Source organism: Vigna unguiculata, chromosome 2 (genome assembly GCF_004118075.2).
Source record: "Vigna unguiculata cultivar IT97K-499-35 chromosome 2, ASM411807v1, whole genome shotgun sequence".
In the NCBI taxonomy this organism is placed as follows: Eukaryota; Viridiplantae; Streptophyta; class Magnoliopsida; order Fabales; family Fabaceae; genus Vigna; species Vigna unguiculata.
Window position 1 is genome coordinate 15,960,985 of NC_040280.1, and position 24,275 is coordinate 15,985,259.

The 24,275-nt window shown below is 33.6% G+C and overlaps 2 non-coding genes across 2 annotated transcripts; one reads left to right on the forward strand and one right to left on the reverse strand.

Moving 5' to 3' along the window:
- Positions 1 to 565: 565 nt before the first annotated feature.
- On the reverse strand, positions 566 to 637 carry TRNAG-UCC. Its single transcript has one exon. It is a non-coding gene; the product is annotated as a tRNA-Gly (tRNA).
- A 22,996-nt stretch (positions 638 to 23,633) lies between these two features.
- On the forward strand, positions 23,634 to 23,705 carry TRNAG-UCC. Its single transcript has one exon. It is a non-coding gene; the product is annotated as a tRNA-Gly (tRNA).
- The last annotated feature ends 570 nt before the right edge of the window (positions 23,706 to 24,275 follow it).

The window sequence follows — 24,275 nt, forward strand, 5'->3', positions numbered from 1 at the left end:
ATAAATAATTTTAAATTTAAAATAGCATTATATGTTTCTTTATTTCTTTTTTGTATTGGCCTTGTTGACATTGACGAGTTATAATAAATATTCTAGCTCGTGACATATAGGAAAAGAAAAATCCAATAAAAACACATTTAAAGATTAAATTTTTTCTAGGCTATGTAAAATTTCAAAACAAATTTTGGATGTGCAATGTAAGAGTTTGTTAATGTTATATGAAATAAGGCAACCTTTTTGAAGTCTTAAACTATTTAATTTTAGTGAAATTTTTACCTCAAATGTTGATCTTTTTTTATACTTACATTTTGGCAACTAATAATTTATAGCACTTTTGCAAAAATTCGGGCCTAATGGATACTTTGTCAAAACCTTCTTGATACAAAAATGTTAGCCAACTTTGTTTTTGTGTCACTTTTCTTCATGAGATTAAGAGCCATTTGAACCAAATAATACAAGGTTTCAAAACAACAATATAATTGTTACACCTCTAATCTTAGGAACTCAATTCCACACAAAAATATTAAAACATGATGAACCCAATTGCCAATTTATAATCTTTCAATGCGTTTGCCGGGAGTCGAACCCAGGTTTATTGCTTGGAAGGCAATTATCCTAACCGTTGGACTACAAACGCTTGATGCTCTTTTCAAACTTTCTTCAATTATTTTAATGAATATTCCTTATGCACAAAGTAAAGGCTAAAACATAATGATGATATTAGGTTTTCTAAATTTATACATACGATTATTATACAAGGAACTACACTTTAGTCAGTACCCAACTTAAGAAAATATTAATGAAAATTACATCATAGATTTGAAACATTCACTTGAATGACTTTGTTTCTTTAATTTTAAGTGTTGGCCTTTTTTTAATAACTTTTAAAATAAAAACATTAGGGAAGAAAATAATTAATTGTTGCTTTAATATTCATACTGCATCAAAGAAAAACAAAAAAGAAAGTATTAATTTGGAGAGTACGTCACAAATCGTGGACAAGTATCTAGTTATAGTTTAAAAAAAATATAAATTGTATTTAAAAATATTTTTCGATGTCAATTTTAATTGAAGGGATTTATAAATTTAAAGAGATTAAATATATTATAACTAAAAAATATTTCTTTGTATAGGGAAGAAGATCAACATAGATATTTATACTAGTCCAAATCAAAGGATCCTATGTCCATTTGTTAATCTCTTAAACAAAAAGATTAACTTAATCACTATCAGAATCATACTACAATCAGATTAAGAAAGTAAAGGTTTAGAAAACACCTTTCTTAAAGACACAAGAGATGAATAAACACTTCCTCTGAATTACATAGAGGATGATCAACGTTCTTAGCAACAACAACAACACCTAATTGTTAGTTTTGAAATGGTTGAAAAGCTAAGAAGGGGCATTGAATTGGCTAGTTTAAAAATTTAGGCTATCTTTGCAAGCTAAAAACCACCTTTAATTGAATCAAAATAGATCACCAAGTTAGGATGCAAACAGTATTGAACTGTACACTTTCAATCAATCAAAAACAGAGTTAATAGATTGATTTTACTAAACAAATTATGTTATGGTATAATCAATTGATTGAAACAGAAAAATAGTCGACTGAAATACTGGGAAAAATGTAGAAATGCGAATTTGAATTTTAAACCAGAAACAATGATCAAGAATGATCAAGACCAGTTCCAAATGATTATACAAACATGCTCAATGTTGTAGATGCTATGAAAACATGCAAGAACATGAAAAAGATTATTAAAGCACAAATTCTTGAAACTTTAAAATGAAAATGCAAGAGAGAAAGGTTAGAGAAGAGAGGACACCATGAGATTTTATACTGGTTCACTCAAACCTGAGCTACATCCAGTTTGTCAAGACAACCTTAGCTTGACTTTGCACTATTTTAAAAGTTTTACAAAGTATCCACCCTTACACTTCCAAAATATGCAAAAACACCACAAAAGACTCTTAAATCACACAAGAATCACACCAGCACAGCGAGAACCCTCTTACAGACCTGGAAAACCACCAGGCACACACACAAAGCTTGAGAAAGATCAAACCTCAGTGGTAGCACAACCTAGCCTACCACAAACCACTTTCTCCAAGCTTCAAACCAAGCCAAAAGCTCCAAGAATTGAGAGAGTTTCCACCTATGATCACGAAGGAGAGAGTTTCCACAAGTTTCCAGAACCAAATTGTGCTCTAAAATGATCAACAAACCTCTCTTTCGAAAATCACAGCTTAAATAGTCAAACTGTTACGAAATTCAATAGATTAAAAACACAATAAAGACCAAACTACATATAATTAATGCTATAAGGTCTACAACATGAATTACAAACAACAAATACACTTTCTTAATGATGTAACTACATGGAGAGCACACGTTTCAGCCTTGATCACCATGTAGGCTTCATTCCAATGGTAATGGCTTCAAGATAATTCAAAAGAGCTTCATTCAATCTTCATCAAATCTTCAAGAAGCAAACCACCTTGGCTTCTCATGTCAACAATCTCCGCCTGATTTGATGAAGCCAACCTCTATTCCATCTATCTTCTTCTATCTTCCATTACAAAATGCTTCCCTTTATTGGATACCACCAATTGATGAAGTAAAACCTTAGCTTGAAGCTTGTGAACCTAAAAAACATTTACAACAACAATACACACAAGCTAGCAAGTATACAATTGTGATCATGCTCCCCTATCAATAATATGGGTTCAAATTCATATTTGATTATTGATTCCAATTTTAATGCTTAGTTTAATGTGATCAATTATCCATTTTCCAATGTTTCCAATTTTCTCCCCCTTTAGATTCATCAAACAAAAAACAGATGCATAAAGCTGATACAATCAGCCGACTGAAATGAAAAACAACCAACTGAAACAGACAGAACTCAAACTATAAAATCACAGACACAAGGATGCAATGCATGATCCTAAACAACCACCACACTCAGTCATCTTGACGATCATTTCTGGTCTGGAATGAGTGGGGCATATCATGGATGTCATGGATTTGGCCATCCAATTCATTGAACCTCTCATTGCAATAGTTGTGATGTTCATGTTGAGACACATTGAGCTTATGCAGCTGGTTCAGCACCATTCTCTCAAAATGTGAGTACACAAGGCCTCTATCCTTTGAAGGGTTGTAGGTAATTAAGTCCATAGGTCCAACAGTTGGTTCTTCCTCTTGGTTTGCACCACTTGGACCGACTTCATGGTCATGTGCACCACCAACAACAGCTCCAGTAGTTGTCCATCCAGTTCCCAAAAATTCGTGAGCCTCTTGGCCTTGAGCATGTGATCAGGAAAAACATAGATCCAATCCACTTGAATGTTATGTTGAATGCAATACATGAGTATCAAATCTCCCTCATTCAATGTTGAATGGTTGCTACCACGTGAAACAAGGATTTTTGTGACAATCATACCAAGTAACCTTTGATCCACCTTGAGACCACCAATATGGAAGTGTTTGATTTCAGCAATAGGATTTCTCAAGCATTGGCCATAGTATTGCATCTTGTTGAATTCTAGAACAGCCCCAGTTTCACCTTTTCTCACTTGCACACCCCTTGGTTTGAGTCCAACCACATCTTTCCAAGCTCTCTTGTTGATCTCCATTTGAACACCCTTGATGCTGGACAGTAGGACAACATTTTTGAACTCCAAGTTGGTGAAAAACACTTTTACCAAGTTTGGATAGATTTTCCCAGAAAGTTCAAGGAAGGACTTCAACTTTTGATGCTTTAGTTGTTGGAATAGGCTCTCAAAGCCTTCAGCCCTTAGCCATGAGAACCTCAGCACCTTAGGAATGCTTATCTGCTTTCTATTTATTTCAATGAGGAACACTTGAATGTTGTCCTCATGATCCTCAAACCATGCTTCAATTCTTCCATGGCTTTCATGATTTGGAGACCTTGGAGTAGGAGGAGTGGAGTGCTCATCATCAGATTGGGTAGCTCTTTGGGAACGACGAGGCATGATGAGTGTTGGTATGGCTGTTTCTAAGAGATGTATGATGTAGATGCAGCAATACAAGTGCAGTATTTATAATTCAACAAACTGATTTTCAGAAATAGTTGATTAAATGGTGCAGATTTTTCTAATTAACTCATTTTATGTTACCCAAATCAATTCAATGCAGTCCAAAATAGTATCTCATTCATTCATGATGTTTTCAATGTGTTTTTATGAGAGAACCAATCAGTTCAGATCATGTGAGCTACATGCATATCGGAATTGTACACTAGAATGCTTTTTCGTCAAACAATTATGTAAAACTAACACATGGCTGATGAAATTGGCAGTTAGGAGCAGATAGTACCTAACAAAAAGATGCTTTCTTTGACTAGGTCAGCTTAACAATTCAATTCGTGAGTAAATGCACAATTTAAGTAAAATCAACACGTTGAAAAATAGAATCAGTCGACTAAAACAACATCAGAGCATCAGAAATTAATAACAGAGTCTGGTTAAGTGAAATTAGCTGACTGATTTTGAAAATCAATCGATTGAAAATCGGGAAATTGAACTTCATTTTTCCAGATTCAGTTTTAATGAAATCAACATACTGAATTATGAAAACAGCGGATTAAAAATCATAGCAAATCAATTTTTCATCATCCAGTAGCAGTTTAAGTGAAATAAACATGTTGAAATACATAAACACAGGTTGATAGATCATGAATTGTGCAAATAGAGGCAAATTTAAGTGAAATCAACACATTGAAATGCAAAATCAACAGGTTGACTATGACAGTTTTTAACTTTTGCATACAGTAGCAGATTTTTATGAAACCAATGGATGAGTACATAAGATTAACATGCTACAAACACATCATACCACATTCTTGATGTCTAAAATGCCTAGTTCAGTTCTTAGCTTGTTAAACCTATCTCTAGCCAATGGTTTTGTAAACAAATTCGCCAATTGATTTTCAGTTTTAACAAATTTGATTTCACAGTCTCCCTTTTGAACATGATCACGAATGAAATGATGCCTAATCTCTATATGCTTGGTTTTAGAATGTTGTATTGGATTCTTGGTTAAGTTGATTGCACTAGTATTATCACAATACAAAGGTACATTGATTAGCCTTACACCATAGTCCAAAAGTTGATGTTTCAACCATATGATTTATGTACAGCCATGTCTAGCAGCAATATATTCAGCTTCAGCTGTGGAAAGTGCCACACAAGCTTGCTTTTTGCTATTTCATGAGATTAGACTTAATCCAAGCAAATGGAAAGTACCACTTGTGCTTTTCCTATCCAATTTGCACCCTACATAGTCTGAATCTGAAAAGCCACTAAGAGATATGTTAGAATCACATGGATACCATAAACCAACATTGGTTGTTCCTTTGAGATACTTTAGAATCCTTTTTGCAGCCTTAAAGTGTGATTCCTTTGGATTTGCTTCAAATCTAGCATATAAGCATACTTAAAACTGAATATTTGGCCTACTTGCTGTAAGATAGAGCAAAGACCCAATCAACCCTCTATATTTGGTTGAATCCACTGGTTGGCCAGCTTCATATGCATCCATAAGACAATTTGTTGCAATTGGAGTGGTAGCTTCCTTGCAATCCTCCATTTTGAACTTTTTCAACAAGTCAAACAGTATTTGATTGATTTAAAAATGTTCCATGCTTGAGTTGTTTGACTTGTAGCCCTAGAAAGTAGGTAAGCTCACCCATCATGGACATCTCAAACTCTCCCTGCATAGCTACAACTAACTTTTCACACAATGTGTTGTTATTTGAACCAAAGATGATATCATCAACATACACTTGAATAAGTATAACATCATTTTCATGTTTTCTAATGAAGAGTGTTTTATCCACTTCTCCTCTAACATAACCTTTTGATAAGAGAAAATTGCTTAGCCTTTCATACCATTGTCTTGGTGCTTGTTTCAAACCATATAAGGCCTTTTTCAATTTGAAAACATGGTTAGGATAGAGATGATCCTCAAATCCAGGAGGTTATGATACATACACTTCTTCATTTAGGAAACCATTCAAGAATGCACTTTTCACATCCATATAATGCAATTTAAAGTTACACATGCGAGCATATGCTAAGAGTAATCTCACAGCTTCTAGCCTGGCTACAGGTGCATAAGTTTCATCAAAATCAATGTCTTCTTCTTGATTATAACCTTTAGCAACTAGTCTAGCTTTGTTTCTTACTATATTACCATCTTCATCCATTTTGTTTCTAAAAACCCATTTGGTTCGAATTATATTCATATCATTAGTTTTAGGAACTAGAAACCACACATCATTTCTTGTGAATGGATTGACTTCATCTTGCATAGCCACAATCCAATTACTATCATTCAAAGCATCATTCACATTCTTAGGTTCAATTTGAGATACAAATGCAACATGTTTAGAAAATACAATCCTACGTCCAGTAGATACTCCCTGTTTGATATCACCTATGATATTGTCCTTTGATAAACCTCTAGGCTGGATCCAATCCTTAGGCAATTTACTGTATGCAGCTTTTTCAGTCGATTGTTTTGCCTTTTCAGCCGACTGATTTCCTACAATATTGAACTTTTCTGCAACAGAAATCTGCTCCTGCAGTAGATCTTCCTCATCTGCTTTCTTTGACACTTGATCTTGCAACTTTGGGTTAGTTTCACCAAATACAACATGCATAGACTCTTCAACAGTCATCAATCTTTTATTATAGACTTTATATGCATGACTTTGTGTAGCATAGCCTAGAAAAACACCTTCATCTGCTTTTGCATCAAATTTGCCAAGACTTTCTTTGCCATTATTTAAGATGAAGCACTTACATCCAAATACTTTTAGGTGACTTAAAATAGGTCTTCTCCCTTTGAAAAGCTCATAAGGGGTTTTCTTCAAAATTGGCCTAATCAACACTCTATTTAAAATATAGCAAGCAATGTTGACTGCATCAGTCCAAAAGTACTTAGGTAGTGAGTTTTCATTCTATATAGTTCTAGCTAGTTCCTCAAGTAACCTGTTTTTCCTTTCAACAACACCATTTTGTTGTGGGGTTCTTGGTGTAGGAAAATTATGGTTAATTCCATGCTTTTCACAGAAGTGTTCAAACTTTTCATTTTGGAATTCCCCACCATGGTCACTTCGAACAGACACTATCTTGGAACTCTTTTCATTTTCAAGCATCTTGGCAAGTCTTTTGAAAGCATGAAAAGTTTCATTTTTGGCAGCTAAGAAGAAAGTCCATGTGTACTTAGAGAAATCATCAACAATGACTAATGCATAAAGATTGCCACCAAGGTTCATGGTTCGAGATGGACCAAATAGATCCATGTGAAGCATCTCTAAAGGTCTTTCAGTTGAAACAAATTTTTTGGATTTAAAAGAGACCTTAGTTTGCTTTCCTTTTCGACATGCTTCACACACTCTATCCTTCTCAAACTTGAGTTTTGGTAGTCCTTCAACCAGTTGTTTTCTATTCAGCCGATTGAAATGCTGCATGTGTTTGTGACAAAGTCTTCTATGCCATAACCAAGTATCATCCTTTTCTGTAAGCAAATAATGGATGCTAAATGATGCATGATGCAGGTCACGTAGATATATATTATAGACTCTTTTTCCTATCAAAACAATACTACCATGTGCATCATATATCAAACAACTATTTGGTTCAAACAAGACTTTAAAGCCTTTATCACATAGTTGACTTATACTTATCAAATTGTGTTTGAGTCCTTCAACTAGCAGCATATTCTTGATGTTGAAAGAGGATCCATTGCCTATGACTCCATTTCCAAGGATTCTTCCTTTGTTGTTGTCTCCATTGGTTACAAAACCTTCCTCCTTCAACTCCAACTTTGCAAATTTGGTTTTATCTCCAGTCATATGTCTCGAACAGCCACTATCAAGGTACCACAAATCTTTCTTATCACCTTTCATGACCTACAAAATAGATTTGGATTATTTGGTACCCTTTGATAGGTTGGGTCCATCATGGTTATGCCTTTCTAGATCCTTTTGGGATCCATTTCATAATCCCTTTAGGAACATCATATTTTCTAGCATGACAATTCTTAATAACAAGACCTTTTTGCATACAGTAGTTGCATGAAATGAATGGCATGTCACTTGGCATACTTTTTGAAAAGAAACTAGAGAACTTCTTCGTTTTCTTTTGAAAAGAAGGATTGAAACCAAGTCCAGCTTTGCCAAACACACAGTTTTGAGAACCAAGAACAGACTCTAAGTTTGCTTCCCCTCTTGTGAACCTTGCACAGGTCTTTATAAGGTATTTCACTTGATTTTTCAAAACTGTGCAAGTTTAACAGGGTTTTTCAGCCGGTTGATTTCTGAAACAGTCGGTTGAATTACTGTAAATCATTTCTAAATGCTTAAAATCAATTTTTAAATCAGCTGTTTCTTTTTCCAGTTGGATAAATTTGTTTTCCAGCCAGTTGTTTAAGCCTTTCAACCGGTTGTTTAATGCAGAAATCTTGTTTGCTTCATTATGCAACTCTTCAAAATCATGCAACAATTGATTATAGTCATTTAAGTCTAGAGAACTTACTTGGCTTGAGGAAGATGACTCATAACCAGCCATGAGACACAAGTTGGCTTCTTCACTCTCATCTTGTGAGGAGTTACTTGTTGTTGAATCATCATTGTCCTCCCATGCAATGTATGCACGTTTCTCCTTTGGCTTCTTCTCCTTTTTCCTATCAACATTCTTCTCCTTTTGTTTGTTAGCATTTGGACATTCAATTTTGATATGTCCTTGTTTTCCACAGTTATAACATGTAAAGTTAGAAGAGTTTGATTAATTGTGTTTGGAAGTATACCTCTTGGGATTACCTTTGATACCTTTCCTTTTGAGATACTTACCAAACCTCTTGACAAGGAGATTCAAGTTCTCACTTTCACTTGATTCAGCCACCTCATCCTCGAGTTCCTCATTTTTCTTGGTGCTAGTCTTCAAGGCTATGTTCTTAACCTTTTTCTCACTTGACTCAAGCTCATTAAACCTTTGCATCTCAATCTCATGCTCCCTAAGCTTTCCAAACAATGCAGCTGTAGTCAAAGTGGATAGATCTCTTGTTTCTGAGATAGCCGTGACCTTTGGTTACCAAGATCTATCAAGACACTTTAGCACCTTGATGTTTAACTCTTCCTTGTCAAATTCCTTACCCAAGCCTATGAGATGGTTGACTATGTGAGTGAATCTCTTTTGCACATCCGCTATGGATTCTCCTTGTTTCATCTTGAATAGCTCATACTCTTGAATCTAGGCATGCTTTCTTGCTCTCTTAACATCATTGGTTCCTTCATGAGTCACTTCAAGAACCTCCCACATTTCCTTGGCACTCTTGCATTGTGAAAAACGAAAAAACTCATCCATGTTGAGAGATGAAGTGATGAAGTGAGTATATGGTCCATTTATGATTGCATCGCATATCCCTTGATCTATTGACTCAATAAAGATTTTCATCCTAATTTTCCAAAATTGGTAATTAATGCCACTAAACATAGGGGGTCTATGAATTGAGGCACCTTCACCAAAGGGTAACTTGTTTTCAGCCATTTCAAGTAGTTCAAAACAGATTTAGGACCTTACTTGATCAAATTTTAAGTACCTTGCTCTAGATACCAATTGTTAGTTTTGAAATGGTTGAAAAGCCAAGAAGGGGGGTTGAATTGGCTAGTTTAAAAATTTAGGCTATCTTTGCAAGCTAAAAACCACCTTTAATTGAATCAAAATAGATCACCAAGTTAGGATGCAAACAGTATTGAACTGTACACTTTCAGACAATCAAAAACAGAGTTAACAGATTGATTTTACTAAACAGATTCTGTTCTGGTATAACCAATCGATTGAAACAAAAAAATAGTCGACTGAAATACTGGGAAAAATGCAGAAATGCAAATTTGAATTTTGAACCAAAAACAATGCTAAAAAATGATCAAGACCAATTCCAAATGATTATACAAACATGCTCAATGTTGTAGATGCTATGAAAACATGCAAGAATTCCAAAATATGCAAAAATGTAAGACCCGAGAAAAATTAAATAGTTAATTAAATAATTATTTAATAAATGCGGGTAAGAGGATCGTTTAAAGTATTTAATGAAGAGTTCTATGACGTGGAAAAGTATTAGCTCAAATGGTTGAGAATACTTTATTGTGTGTGAGGACTTGGGTTCGAGTCCTAACAATGTGTGCCATTGTGTGTTATTTAATTATGAATTTTTAAGTTGTATATTTTAAAGAGTGATGTGGTTGCATAACTTTATAATTTTAGGAGTTATCACAAATGCGAATTGGTTGAATTGGTTGTGCACTTGACTTGTGATTGGAGGTGTGTGACTTCAAACCTTGTGGAGAACAAAATTTGTTTTCTTTTTGCCAAATTTCCTTTGGCATGAAGGTGAAAAGGTTTGGAAAACCTAGTAGCCAAGGAGGCAGTCGTGGGTGCTGGAAAATGTATTGGGAGGGGTATTGAATAGGCATTAAGACACACTTTTATTTTAATTTTCGTTTTAAGGGTTAAGGGGAAATTAAGAGTGGACAAAATTGGAGTGAGAGTGGATAATCACGGGGTTAGGGGCTTGAGACAGTGGGTGCATACTAAATTACAGATTTTGAGTATATTAGCACGAATTGCAGAGGAGAATTGGAGTGGGAAATCAGTGTGGGAGTGTAAACCAAGAACAAGGGTGATTTTGGGCTAGAGTCACATTCAATCCAAAATTGGAGCGAGGATAAGAGGTAAGGGGAGTTGTTTTTATTTGTTCTGACTCGTGCTAACTGTATTGTGATTGATTGAATTGAATTGGATGAGTTTCTGAGCCTAATTATGCAATTTGTTTAACATTTCTGGGTTCTCACCCAGAAACTGCCTAGCGGACATGAAGGTGCCGCCAGGCGGCACGTCAGTATTAGCCTGTTCTGGGTTTTGTGGCATGAGCTGCCTGGCAGCGAGGCTGAACCGCCAGGCGATGTGCGATGCTGTCACTGTTTTATTGCACTCTGTTGAAATTATGACATATGGGATTTATAATTGGATTTTCCATGTCCGGGTAATTGAATAATCTTGTGATATCTTATGTATTCTGGGGTTTTGGGCATAGTAAGAAATTGTTTGGAGACATGTAAGATTTGTACGGGAATCAAAGAATGGTATGAATTGCAGGTTAGGTATGATTGCTATGTGATTGGAAGAAATGAGAATAGTAATTGAATGATATAGTAGTGTGATGGTTTGTTAAGTCATGTTGATCGAACTGGGCTTTGAGATTGATGACTGGTTAGACTTTGGGGGTTGAGGACCTTCGCAGGTGCAGCAAAAAAATTGGAGTTCTAGTCTGGTACTGGAATGCCGCCTGGCGGCATTACACTTGCCGCTAGGCGATGCTAGGTGCAGACTTGTTTCCATGCAGAAGTGGAATGACGAGAGAAAAGGCAAAAGTCAGTGTGTGGGTTGATAGGAAGCTTTAATTAATGAAATATTTTGGAGGTTAATAGAGTAAGAGAAGAGAAAGGTGAATATATTGTAAGGTATTGATGATTAGTTAGGCAATGGAAACTTTAGTGAAGATGAATGATCTAATATAAGAATGTAGTGGAAGAAGAGTGTATCTGCAATTTACGGGTGAGTATAAAATGTTGCGCTTTGGTAAGTCTATCGATGAAGAATTGTAGAATAGAACCATGTAATAAGTTAGTAAGCATAAGAATTGGGGAATTGACTGCAATTTAGTGTTAATGGAGTTAAGCAACTATTCTACCTTGAGCCCTGGATAGTTGAGGGGGTGAATAAATCCCATTTTTTTGACTTGAGTAAGTTAAAGGAAATGAATTAGGTAATCTCTTCAAGACTGAACGAACCATTATGTTGGGATAGAGAACTTGGAGAATTTCGTGTGGGGAATATAGTTACCTATGAGTATGGTTATGAGTAATTCAATTGATTGCGATATGGTTGTGTAACCTTGTATAATGTACTGATGCATGGGAAGAGTGTTGCTTGTGGTAATATCCTATTTTTGAACCAATCAGTGTGTGTACCAAAATCAGCTGTAGAGTGCTTCTGGTAGGGCGCCTGGCGGTCCACTGATAACCGCCAGGCGATAGGCTTAGCGTAAGAGAACACTTCACTGAGGGGCGCCTAGCGACACGGTGAGCTTCGCCAGGCGGTGGCGAGAACACAGTGGATCTGGAAGGGTGTTGGCGCCTGGCGGTGACAAGATACCGCCAGGCGGTTTGGGACGATTTTGCCTGGCGGCGTGTGGGCCGAGCCAGGCGGAAATGCTGATGTCCTTTGTTTACTTGGTGTGTTGTTTGAGCAATGCTTCCACACTTAGTTCGGGAGATGCTGTGCCATGAGCGGGTAGGTTCATGGATGGTGGTTAATGTAACATCCCTGGCTACCCCTCCTCGGGCCCCAAAGGTTGTCAGGTTACTACAGCCCAATGCACCCCAACCCATCACCCTTCTCCGTCGATTCATACTGGGTGGGTTGTTGCCAGTGGGGATCGAACCCCCAACCTGACCTTTAACACCTCTGGCACGCCAGCAGATGCTACCAGTTATGCTGCAGCACAACGGGTAGCATCTTCTGGTGTGCCAGGGGTGTTAAAGGTCAGGTTGGGGGTTCGATCCCCACTGGCAACAACCCACCCAGTATGAATGGACGGAGAAGGGTGAGGGGTTGGGGTGCATCTGGCTGTAGTAACCTGACATGCTCTGGGACCAGGGATTGGTGCGCCAGGGGTGTTACAGTTAACATGTGATGGTATGAGCGGGGAGGTTCATATCCAGTTACTCTCACGTGGGGATACGAGCGAGGTAGGTTCGTATGTTCCGAGCTCACGTCTGAGAGATGCCACGTGCGGGGAGGTACGGGGCTGGTGGATCACATGTGTTGGACTACGGGCGGGCAGGTCTGTAGAGCAGGACTACGAGCGGGGAGGTTCGTAGAGTAGGACTACGAGCGGGGAGGTTCGTAGAGGTAGGACCACGAGCGGGCAGGTTCGTGTGAGCATCATATTCCCGAGTCCAAGGCTAATCAGTTGTGTGATTTGAAGGCTATAAAGCCTTGGGGTTAAGGTCTTGGCCAAGAACTATGTAGAATGAATAAGATGGGTGTATGCTTTATTTTGCATATTGTATATCTGTTATTTTATTTTTCATAGCTCACCCTTTCTATTTGTGTATGGCGATGATCGTGTGATTCGTTACACGGGAGCAGATGTTGAAATAGGTGGAGCTGATGATGTCCAGCCGACGAAGTGAGGGCTAGCTTTGGGGATTAGAGCTAGGGATTTCCTCTTGTGTATTTACTATGTTTTATTATGAACATAAATTTTGGAAACTTGTAACAATTTAATGTTTATGTTATGAGTTTTGGCGTGTGCTTTTTTATAAAGTTAAATTCTCCCGCATTGGAATTATTATCTAGATGACTCTAGATTTAATTAATTTCGTTTATTTGTTTTTTTAAGTAATATTCCTTAGGGATGTTACAAAAAACACCACAAAAGACTCTTGAATTATACAAGAATCACACCAGCACAGCAAGAACCCTCTTGCAGACCTGGAAAACCACCAGGCACACACAAAGCTTGAGAAAGATCAAACCTTAGTGGTAGCACAACCTAGCCTACCACAAACCACTTTCTCCAAGCTTCAAACATGGCCAAAAGCTCCAAGAATTGATCCAAGATCAATCTTCAACAGCTGCACCACCTATGATCACGAAAGAGAGAGTTTCCACAAGTTTCCAGAACCAAATCGTGCTCTAAAATGATCAACAAACATCTCTTTCGAAAATCACAGCTTAAATAGTCAAACTATTACGAAATTAAATAGGTTGATTTTCAAATCAATCGGTTGATTTCACCTGACTTAAGTGAAATCAGTCGATTAAAAACTAAATCAACTGATTGAATTTGTTGTAGTTTAAGACTACTACAACCAACCTTTTAACCTGTTAAAAAGTCATTCAACAAATTAAAAGAGACATTTTAACCTGTTGAAAAACCATTCAACAGATTAAAAACACAATAAAGACCAAACTACATCTAATTAATGCTATAAGGTCTACAACATGAATTACAAACAACAAATACACTTTCTTAATGATGTAACTACGTGGAGAGCACACGTTCCAGCCTTGATCACCATGGATATCATCAAATCTCCTTTCCTTCATCAATGTAGACTTCATTCCAATGGTAATGGCTTCAAGATAGTTCAAAAGAGCTTCATTCAATCTTCATCAAATCTTCAAGAAGCAAACCACCTTGGCTTCTCATGTCAACACTAATCTCTTAAGAACCCACTTAGGAAAAGTTATCGCTTTATCAACACTAAGCTTTTCAAAGGAATTTTTAAGAACTCTCAAAGAAACACTTTGCGGTCACAAAACTTGAAGTCTGATTCTTAAAAAGGTAATTTTGCAAGAGGAAAAGAGTTCTATTTAAAGAAGTTCGAAACCTACGTCAAGAAGTTGGAAAGACAAATTCAAACTGCTAGGGATAATCGATTATTTCAATGGGTTTTCTGAAAAATGAACATAACTTAAGATAATCAATTATCCTAAGTGATAATCAATTATCAAGTGAATTTTACAAAAATAAAAGGATCCCAGAAAGATTTAGAGCTGGTTGCCATTTCAGAGTTAATTTGAGCTACTAAAAACAAAAGTAACTTATTACAAGAAAGCTTTAAACATCAATCAACTTGTCTTCAAAATATCTTCCAATTTGCTTGAGATTCTTTGTCATCATCAAAATCTTTTTAACTTTAAATCTTCCTCTTCTGCCAACATCCAAATTTCAAGACAAATAATAGTTGTGCAATGTAAGAGTTTGTTAATGTTATGTGAAATAAGACAACCTTTTTGAAGACTTAAACTATTTAATTTTAGTGAACTTTTTAGCTCAAGATCTTTTTTTATACTTACGTTTTGGCAACTAATAATTTATAGCACTTTTGCAAAAATTCGGGCCTAATGGATACTTTGTCAAAACCTTCTTGATACAAAAATGTTAGCCAACTTTGTCTTTGTGTCACTTTTCTTCATGAGATTAAGAGCCATTTGAACCAAATAATACAAGGTTTCAAAACAACAGTATAATTGTTACACCTCTAATCTTAGGAACTCAATTACACAAACTTTAAAAATAAGAGCTAAACAAAAAAGTATATACAACTTAATTACAAAATTTCAGAATAAAGAAAAAAGAATAAAGATATGTGACTCAAAAAAAAGAAAAGAAAAGAAACTCAAACATGAAATTCGTTAACGAAAATGTATTGTTTTTTCAATGATGAAAAAAGATCACAAATATTAGAACATGATGAAACCAATTACCAATTTATAATATTTCAATTTCTTTTCCAGGAATCAAACCTGGGTCTATTGCTTGGAAGGCAATTATCCTAACCGTTGGACTACAAACACTTGATGCTTTTTTTCAAACTTCCTTCAATTATTTTAATGAATATTTCTTTTGCACAATGTAAAGGTTAAAACATAATGATGATATTAGATTTTCTAAATTTATACCTATGTTTATTATACAGGGAACAACTTTAGTCAATACCCAACTTAAGAAAATAGCAATGAAAATTACATCATAGATTTGAAATGTTCACTTGAATCACTTTGTTTCGTTAATGTTAGGTGTTAACCCTTTTTTTAATAAATTTTAAAATAAAAACATTAGCAAAGAAAGGAATTAATTGTTGCGTTACTATTCATACTGCATCAAACAAAAACAACAAAAAGTTTTAATTTGGACAGTACATCACAAATCATGGACAAGTATCTAGTTACACTTTTTTTTGAAAATAACTTGTATTTAAAAATATTTTGTGATGTCAAAATTTTAAATAAAAGGATTTATAAAATTGAAGAGATTAAATATATCTATTTCATATTAAGAAAATAAGATACTACCAAAATTATTACATTACCCATGTTCTTTTATTGACACGTGTCATAAAAATTAGTTTTTTCGTCATTTTAAAACCCTGGTACAAAAGGACGCGGGTTCAAATCCTACAAAAGTCAATTTTTTTTTATTTTTTTCATTTATTTATGATTTCAACTATAATATTAATTATAAATATTATTATTATTTGTAGTATTTTTATAAGTATTGGTATTTCTAATTATTAATAATATTTTTATTATAAATATTATTTATAGTGATAGTAGTAAAATTATAACAAATATTAGTATTATAATAATAATAATAATTGTTATTATTATTATATGTTACTATTATATATTATTACTATTAGTACTATTAACATTATTAGTAGTATAGTTATTACTATTATTTGTAATATATGTAAGGCCCATTTATTTTCTGCCTAATCCTTAAGGGTTGCCTCAAAGTTAGTTGAGCCTAGGGCTGGCCCAAGAAGGGGAACCATACCCTAAGTCTGCCACAGCCTAATCTTTTCTATTCATTCGTAGAAAACGCAGCCGTCAAGTCCCTAACCTCTCCCCGGAAGCTCTATTAGTGTTTGATCCTACGCCCCTTTCAAGCTAGCCAAACCTCGTTCTCCTGCCACGTAAGTGGTTCTTGAACCATACTCTTCGCGTTTTAAGTTGGTTCTCATGGTTCTGCTGGGCTCACTGTAGCAACCTTGCTATTTTTGTGTCTTTATCCACAGCTCTTGAGTCCGTGTTCAAAGCTATTGGGTTCGTTGAGTCGGGAGTCGAAGTTGTTTGCTAAATCCTTTCCAGGTAAGGGAAGCTTGAGCTTGTAGTTTCCTGTGATTTTGTCGTATGCTTCTGGGTCTGAATCATATGCGTGATGTATGCTCATCGATGATTGTGTGATAGTGGTGAATAGATGATTTCTGTTGATGTTGGGTGCTATGTTTTCGCGTGTATGCAGTGGTGGGCACTATCTTTCTTGCCCAGGCGAGCGTGTCTCGCCCAGGCGAGACTAACAAGGTTTTGTGTGCAAACTATCGCCAGGCGACTGGTTTTCATTTTGAGCGAGGCGTGATCTCGCCTAGGCGATAATGGACTCGCCTGAGCGAGAATCTGCAGTGACCGTTGTTTAAGGGCTCGAGTTCTCGCCTAGGCGAGGAGGAACTCGCCTGAGCGAGAGGGTCTCTCGCCTAAGCGAGGCCTTCTGGTCTGAGCGAGACTGGGGCAGGTTTTGGTGCTCAACACGAATGACCCACTGGTATGATTGCTTGTTGTATGAACTGAGAAGCATGAGATGTCTGAATTTTGTTTATGCATGATGTTTGTATTAAGGAAACTTTTCTGATTGGTTGGTGAAACGTGTACAAAGTGTGAGTGGGATGTAATTCCATGGCTCTTGTAGGGAGAGCTTATGGTGGTGCCCCTTAATGGACGTAATTCCAAGGGCCCTCTTAGGGGAGTCCATGGTGGTGCCTCATTCATTGGACTTAATTCCACGAACCTAAAGGTGAGGGTTCATGGTGGTGCCTACACAACAGGACGTAATTCCACGAGGATAATGTGGTGGTGCCTCACGGCCAGGACGTAATCCCACGAAGGCCACGTGGCGGTGCCTCTTGTAAGGGTGTAATTCCGCGAAGGCCTCGTGGTGACGCCTCACTGCTAGGGCATAATTCCACTATTTGTGGTGGCACCTCGTTATACGTATCTGGATTTTTCTAGTATTTTGAGTGGTAATGGTTTGGTGTCTCCTGTGTGGTTTTCTAGTAATTATGCTTGACTATGTGATGGAGCTTGTGTGTTATAATATAATCATCTGGTGCTCTAGCTTACCCTTTCGTGTGTTTGTATGATTGTGTGTGGTTTCCTCCATTGTGATGATCATCAACTTTATTGATGTGAGCAGATGGGAGAACCCTGGCAGTGGTAATGATGGTGGGAATGCTACAACTTGATGGATTGGACGGGTATTGGGCCCACTATGGGGCCCATCGCTGAAGAATTTATTAGCTATGCTTTTCTTGTTTGTATAAGATCTAGTACCATTAGTTCTCTAGTATTTCCTATTTTAGGCCATGTGGGGCCTCTTTTATGTTTTATGGATATGTTGGGGCACTGAGTTCTTCATATACCAAATCTTCGTACTCTCTGGATATTATGCATGTGGCGTTTTATTAAATGGGTTTATCTATGTATTTGGGACGTTACAATATATAATATTATTATTATTATTATATATTTTTGTTAGTAATTATGTCTAAATTTTTATTAAATTATGATAAATTACTTTTGTTTTAAACTTAAAAAAATAGGTATATTGATAAATATATGATTAGTTTAAAATTTCACTCAAACATTTCATTGTTGATGTTCATACCCATTCAAATTTGAAGGATTTATTGACTATTATTGAATTATGTCAATCTTTGACAAAAACAAACAAATTAAAGATATTTTACTTGATTGATTGTCTAATTCATTTTATTTGACTCTTAATGTTTCATTATCTACAACAAAGATTTTCAAAATAAAATTCGGAATAAGATGAAAGATGAATTTCTTGACACAATATGGTTATTTACATTCAAAAAGGAATAACTGGAGATTTTTATTCCGAATAAATTATTGATGAGTTCAAATTTTTTTAATATAAATTATTTTGGCTCCTCCAAAATTATTGGTCAAGATTCGTCACGGATTATTATTATCAACTATAATTAATAATCATTATTACTATCAACTATAAATATTATTATCATTATTATTAATTATAATTATTTTTATTATTATATTACTGTTCCTGCAGAGAACAAATAAGATGAGTCAAGCACAAGCGTCACCTTACCATGCAGTCCGTTATCTCCTCATTTGGTCTCTTCCCGGTTGGTACATGTCAGCTTGAACCCAGGAGGGGTTACCTGCAGAAGAGTCTCCGAAGCTCAAGTAAGTCAAAGCTCTCAGAAGGTCAAATCAGTGATTAATGAATGCGTACCTTTAATTACTAGGGTCCACGCGTATTTATAGAGCATTAATGATGTTTAATTACCTCATGGGCCGGGCCTTGACTTGGGCTCTAGCTTGGGCTATGAGTGGGCCTGGGCCCTAACCCAGGCCCTTAAGACCTATTGAACGCGGGGGCTTCTATTTTCACTAAGTTTATTGGAGTTGTCGGCCTGGACTTTAATCTTACCGGGTCTGCTGGAGTAGCCGGCCTGGACCGGCTACCTATTCCTTTAGATGTATAGGTTAGAACCGGTACAAGTTAGGTTGACTCAGCCTAGGCTGAATACTTGGCTGCCTTGGTATATTCATTGTTTACTTATTTGGTCGAGTTTGGCTAGGTGTGGTACAATTACTATTACTATTATTAAGAACTATAGTTATTATAATAATTATTATTATTTTTATTGTTTTTATTATGATTATTAGATACACATTTTACTTTTACTTACTATGTAGGAATCATGTTTTAATTACTTGTCATTTTTATTTGTTTTGTTGTTCATTTATCTTTCCATTTGAACAATTATTTCAATTTTAAAAAATATTTACTAAAATTAGTAAAGTAATAAAACTGAAAAATATTTTTTTATTATAAATAATTATTTAAATTTAAAATATAATAATTAAGAGGATAAAATTGATAAAATATAAAAACACCAAAGATATTTATCTCTTTATATATGTAGTTGTATTAATATTAATATTATTATTAGTAGTAGTAGTATTAGTATTATTATTTTATCACCACGCGATATTATTATATTGGTATTATTATTATTATTATTATTAATATAGTTAGACACATATTTTACTTTTATTTACTAGGGGATTATATTTCAATTACTTGCTTTTTATATGTATTTTATTATTTATTTTATCTCTATATCTTGGTATTTTTTGAATTGAAAAAAATTAGTTACTAAAATTAGTAGAATGATAAAACTGACAAATAATTTTTTATTATGAATAATTATTTAAATTTAATAAATAATAATTAAGAGAATAAAATTATAAAAATAAAAAAAGACATAAAAATTGTGTATCTCTTTATATATTTGGTTAGTGTATTATTATTATTATTATTATTATTATTATTATTACTATTATTATCACTACGCGATATTATTATAATGGTATTATTATTATTATCACTACGCGATATTATTATAATGGTATTATTATTATTATTATTATCACTACGGGATATTATTATGATGGTAGTAGTATTATTATTATTATACTTAGACACACATCTTAATTTTATTTACTATGAGATCATATTTCAATTAGTTATCCTTCTTACTTGTTTTGTTGTTGATGTATATATATTTATATATAATTATAGATTATTAACATTAGCCTTGGTATTTGCATTGACATTAATATTTATAGCATAAACATTATTATTATTATCATTTGTTTGTTATTATTAGTATGATTATTATTATTATTATTATTATTATTATTATTATTAATATTCATAGTGATGTTATTAGTATAAGTGCTTTTTTTTTAATTATAAAAATGTTATTATACTAAATACTTTTGCTAAATAGATTTTTATTCTTTTAAAAATTTTATAATTTATATTAATAATAATATTATTATTATTATTTTTAATGGTTAAATAAATATAATAACAATTATATATTTATTCTAAATATATTTTGAAATAAATAAAAATCTTCAGTTATTCCTTTTTGAATGTAAATAACCATATTGTATTCAAAAAAATTCATCTTTCATCTTATTCCGAATTTTGTTTTGAAAATCTTCGTTGTAGATAATGAAACATTAGGAGTCAAATAAAATGAATTAGACAATCAATCAAGTAAAATATATTTAATTTGTTTGTTTTTGTTAAAGATTGACATAATTCAATAATAGTCAACAAATCCTTCAAATTTGAATGGGTATGAACATCAACAATGAAATGTTTGAGTGAAATTTTAAACTAATCATATATTTATCAATATACCTATTGTTTTTAAGTTTAAGACAAAAAATAATTTATCATAATCTAATAAAAATTGAGACGTAATTACTAACAAAAATATATAATAATAATAATAATAATATTATATATTACAAATAAGAGTAATAACTTTACTACTAATAATGTTAATAGTACTAATATTAATAATATATAATAGTAACATATAATAATAATAACAATTATTATTATTATTATAATACTAATATTTGTTATAATTTTACTACTATCACTATAAATAATATTTATAATAAAAATATTATTAATAATTAGAAATACTAATACTTATAAAAATACTACAAATAATAATAATATTTATAATTAATATTATAGTTGAAATCATAAATAAATGAAAAATAAATTGACTTTTGTAGGATTTGAACCCAGGTCCTTTTGTACCAGAGTTTTAAAATGACGAAAAAACTAATTTTTATGACACGTGTCAATAAAAAAAAATGGGTAATGTAGTAATTTTAGTAGTATATTCTTTTCTTGAAATAGATATATTTAATCTCTTCAATTTTGTAAATCCTTTTAATTAAAATTTTGACATCACAAAATATTTTTAAATACAATTGATTTTAAAAAAAAAAAGTGTAACTAGATACTTGTCCATGATTTGTGACGTACTGTCCAAATTAAAACTTTTTATTGTCTTTGTTTGATGCAGTATGAATAGTAACAACAATTAATTCCTTTCTTTGCTAATGTTTTTATTTTAAAATTTATTAAAACAGAGGCCAACACTTAACATTAAAGAAACAAAATGATTCAAGTGAACGTTTCAAATCTATGATGTAAGTTTCATTGCTATTTTTTTAAAGTTGGGTATTGACTAAAGTTGTTCCCTGTATAATAAACATAGGTATATATTTAGAAAATCTAATATCATCATTATGTTTTAGTCTTTATTTTGTGCAAAAGGAATATTCATTAAAATAATTGAAGAAAGTTTGAAAAAAGCATCAAGTGTTTGTAGTCCAACGGTTAGGATTTCATGTTTGAGTTTCTTTTCTTTTCTTTTTTTTAGTCACATATCTTTTTTCTTTTTTCTTTCTTCTGAAATTTTGTAATTAAGTTGTATATACTTTTTTGTTTAGCTCTTATTTTTAAAGTTTGTGTAATTGAGTTCCTATGATTAGAGGTGTAACAATTATACTGTTGTTTTGAAACCTTGTATTATTTGGTTCAAATGGCTCTTAATCTCATGAATAAAAGTCACACAAAAGCAAAGTTGGCTAACATTTTTGTATCAAGAAGGTTTTGACAAATTATCCATTAGGCCCGAATTTTTGCAAAAGTGCTATAAATTATTAGTTGCCAAAACGTAAGTATAAAAAAAAGATCAACATTTGAGGTAAAAAGTTCACTAAAATTAAATAGTTTAAGACTTCAAAAAGGTTGCCTTATTTCACATAACATTAACAAACTCTTACATTGCACAACTATAATTTGTCTTGAAATTTGGGTGTTGGCAGAAGAGGAAGATTTAAAGTTAAAAAGATTTTTATGATGACAAAGAATCTCAAGCAAGTTGATTGATGTTTAATGCTTTCTTGTAATAAGTTACTTTTGTTTTTAGTAGCTCAAATTAGCTTAGAATTGGAAACCAACTCTAAATCTTTCTGAGATCCTTTTATTTTTGTAAAATTCACTTGATAATCGATTATCACTTAGGATAATTGATTATCTTAAGCTATGTTCATTTTTCAGAAAACCCATTGAAATAATCGATTATCCCTAGTAGTTTGAATTTGTCTTTCCAACTTCTTGACCTAGGTTTCGAACTTCTTTAAATAGAACTCTTTTCCTCTTGCAAAATTACATTTTTAAGAATCAGAGTTCAAGTGTTGTGATTGCAAAGTGTTTCTCTGAGGGTTCTTAAAAATTGCTTTGAAAAGCCTAGTGTGGATAAAGCGATAACTTTTCCTAAGTGGGTTCTTAAGAGATTAGGTGTTGCTGTTGTTGCTAAGAACGTTGATCATCCTCTATGTAATTCAGAGGAAGTGTTTATTTATCTCTTGTGTCTTCAAGAGAGGTGTTTTCTAAACCTTTACTTTCTTAATCTCATTGTAGTATGATTCTTATAGTGATTAAGTTAATCTTTTTGTTTAAGAGATTAACAAATGGACATAGGATCCTTTGATCCGAACTAGTATAAATATCTATGTTGATCTTCTTCCCTATACAAAGAAATATTTTTTAGTTATAATATATTTAATCTCTTTAAATTTATAAATCCCTTTAATTAAAATTTTGACATCGAAAAATATTTTTAAATACAATTTATATTTTTTTAAAACTATAACTAGATACTTGTCCACGATTTGTGACATACTCTCCAAATTAATACCTTTATTTTTTTGTTTTTCTTTGATGCAGTATGAATATTAAAGCAATAATTAATTATTTTCTTCGCTAATGTCTTTATTTTAAAAGTTATTTAAAAAAAGGCCAACACTTAAAATTAAAGAAATAAAGTCATTCAAGTGAATGTTTCAAATCTATGATGTAATTTTCATTAATATTTTCTTAAGTTGGGTACTGACTAAAGTGTAGTTCCCTGTATAATAATCGTATGTAAATTTAGAAAACCTAATATCATCATTATGTTTTAGCCTTTACTTTGTGCATAAGGAATATTCATTAAAATAATTGAAGAAAGTTTGGAAAGAGCATCAAGCGTTTGTAGTCCAACGGTTAGGATAATTGCCTTCCAAGCAATAGACCTGGGTTCGACTCCCGGCAAACGCATTGAAAGATTATAAACTGGTAATAAGGTTCATCATGTTTTAATATTTTTGTGTGGAATTGAGTTCTTAAGATTAGAGGTTTAACAATTATATTGTTGTTTTGAAACCTTGTATTATTTGGTTCAAATGGCTCTTAATCTCATGAAGAAAAGTGACACAAAAACAAAGTTAGCTAACATTTTTGTATCAAGAAGGTTTTGACAAAGTATCCTGTTCCTGTAGAACAAATAAGATAAGTTAGGCACAAACGTCACCTTACCAAGTAGTCCGCTATCTCTTCGGTTGGTCTCTCTCTGATCGACACATGTCAGCTTGAACCCAGGAGGTGCTACCTGCAGAAGAATCTCTGAAGCTCAAGTAAGTCAAAGTTCTCAGAAAGTCAAATCAGTGATTAATGAATGTGTACCTTTAAATGATGGGGTCCACGCGTATTTATAGAGCATTAATGACGTTTGACCATTTCATGGGCTGGGCCTTGACTTGGGCTCTAGGTGGGGCTTGTGAGTGGGCCAAGGCCCAAACCCAAGCCCTTAAGGTTTATTGGATGTGGACGTTTCCATTATGTTGAGTT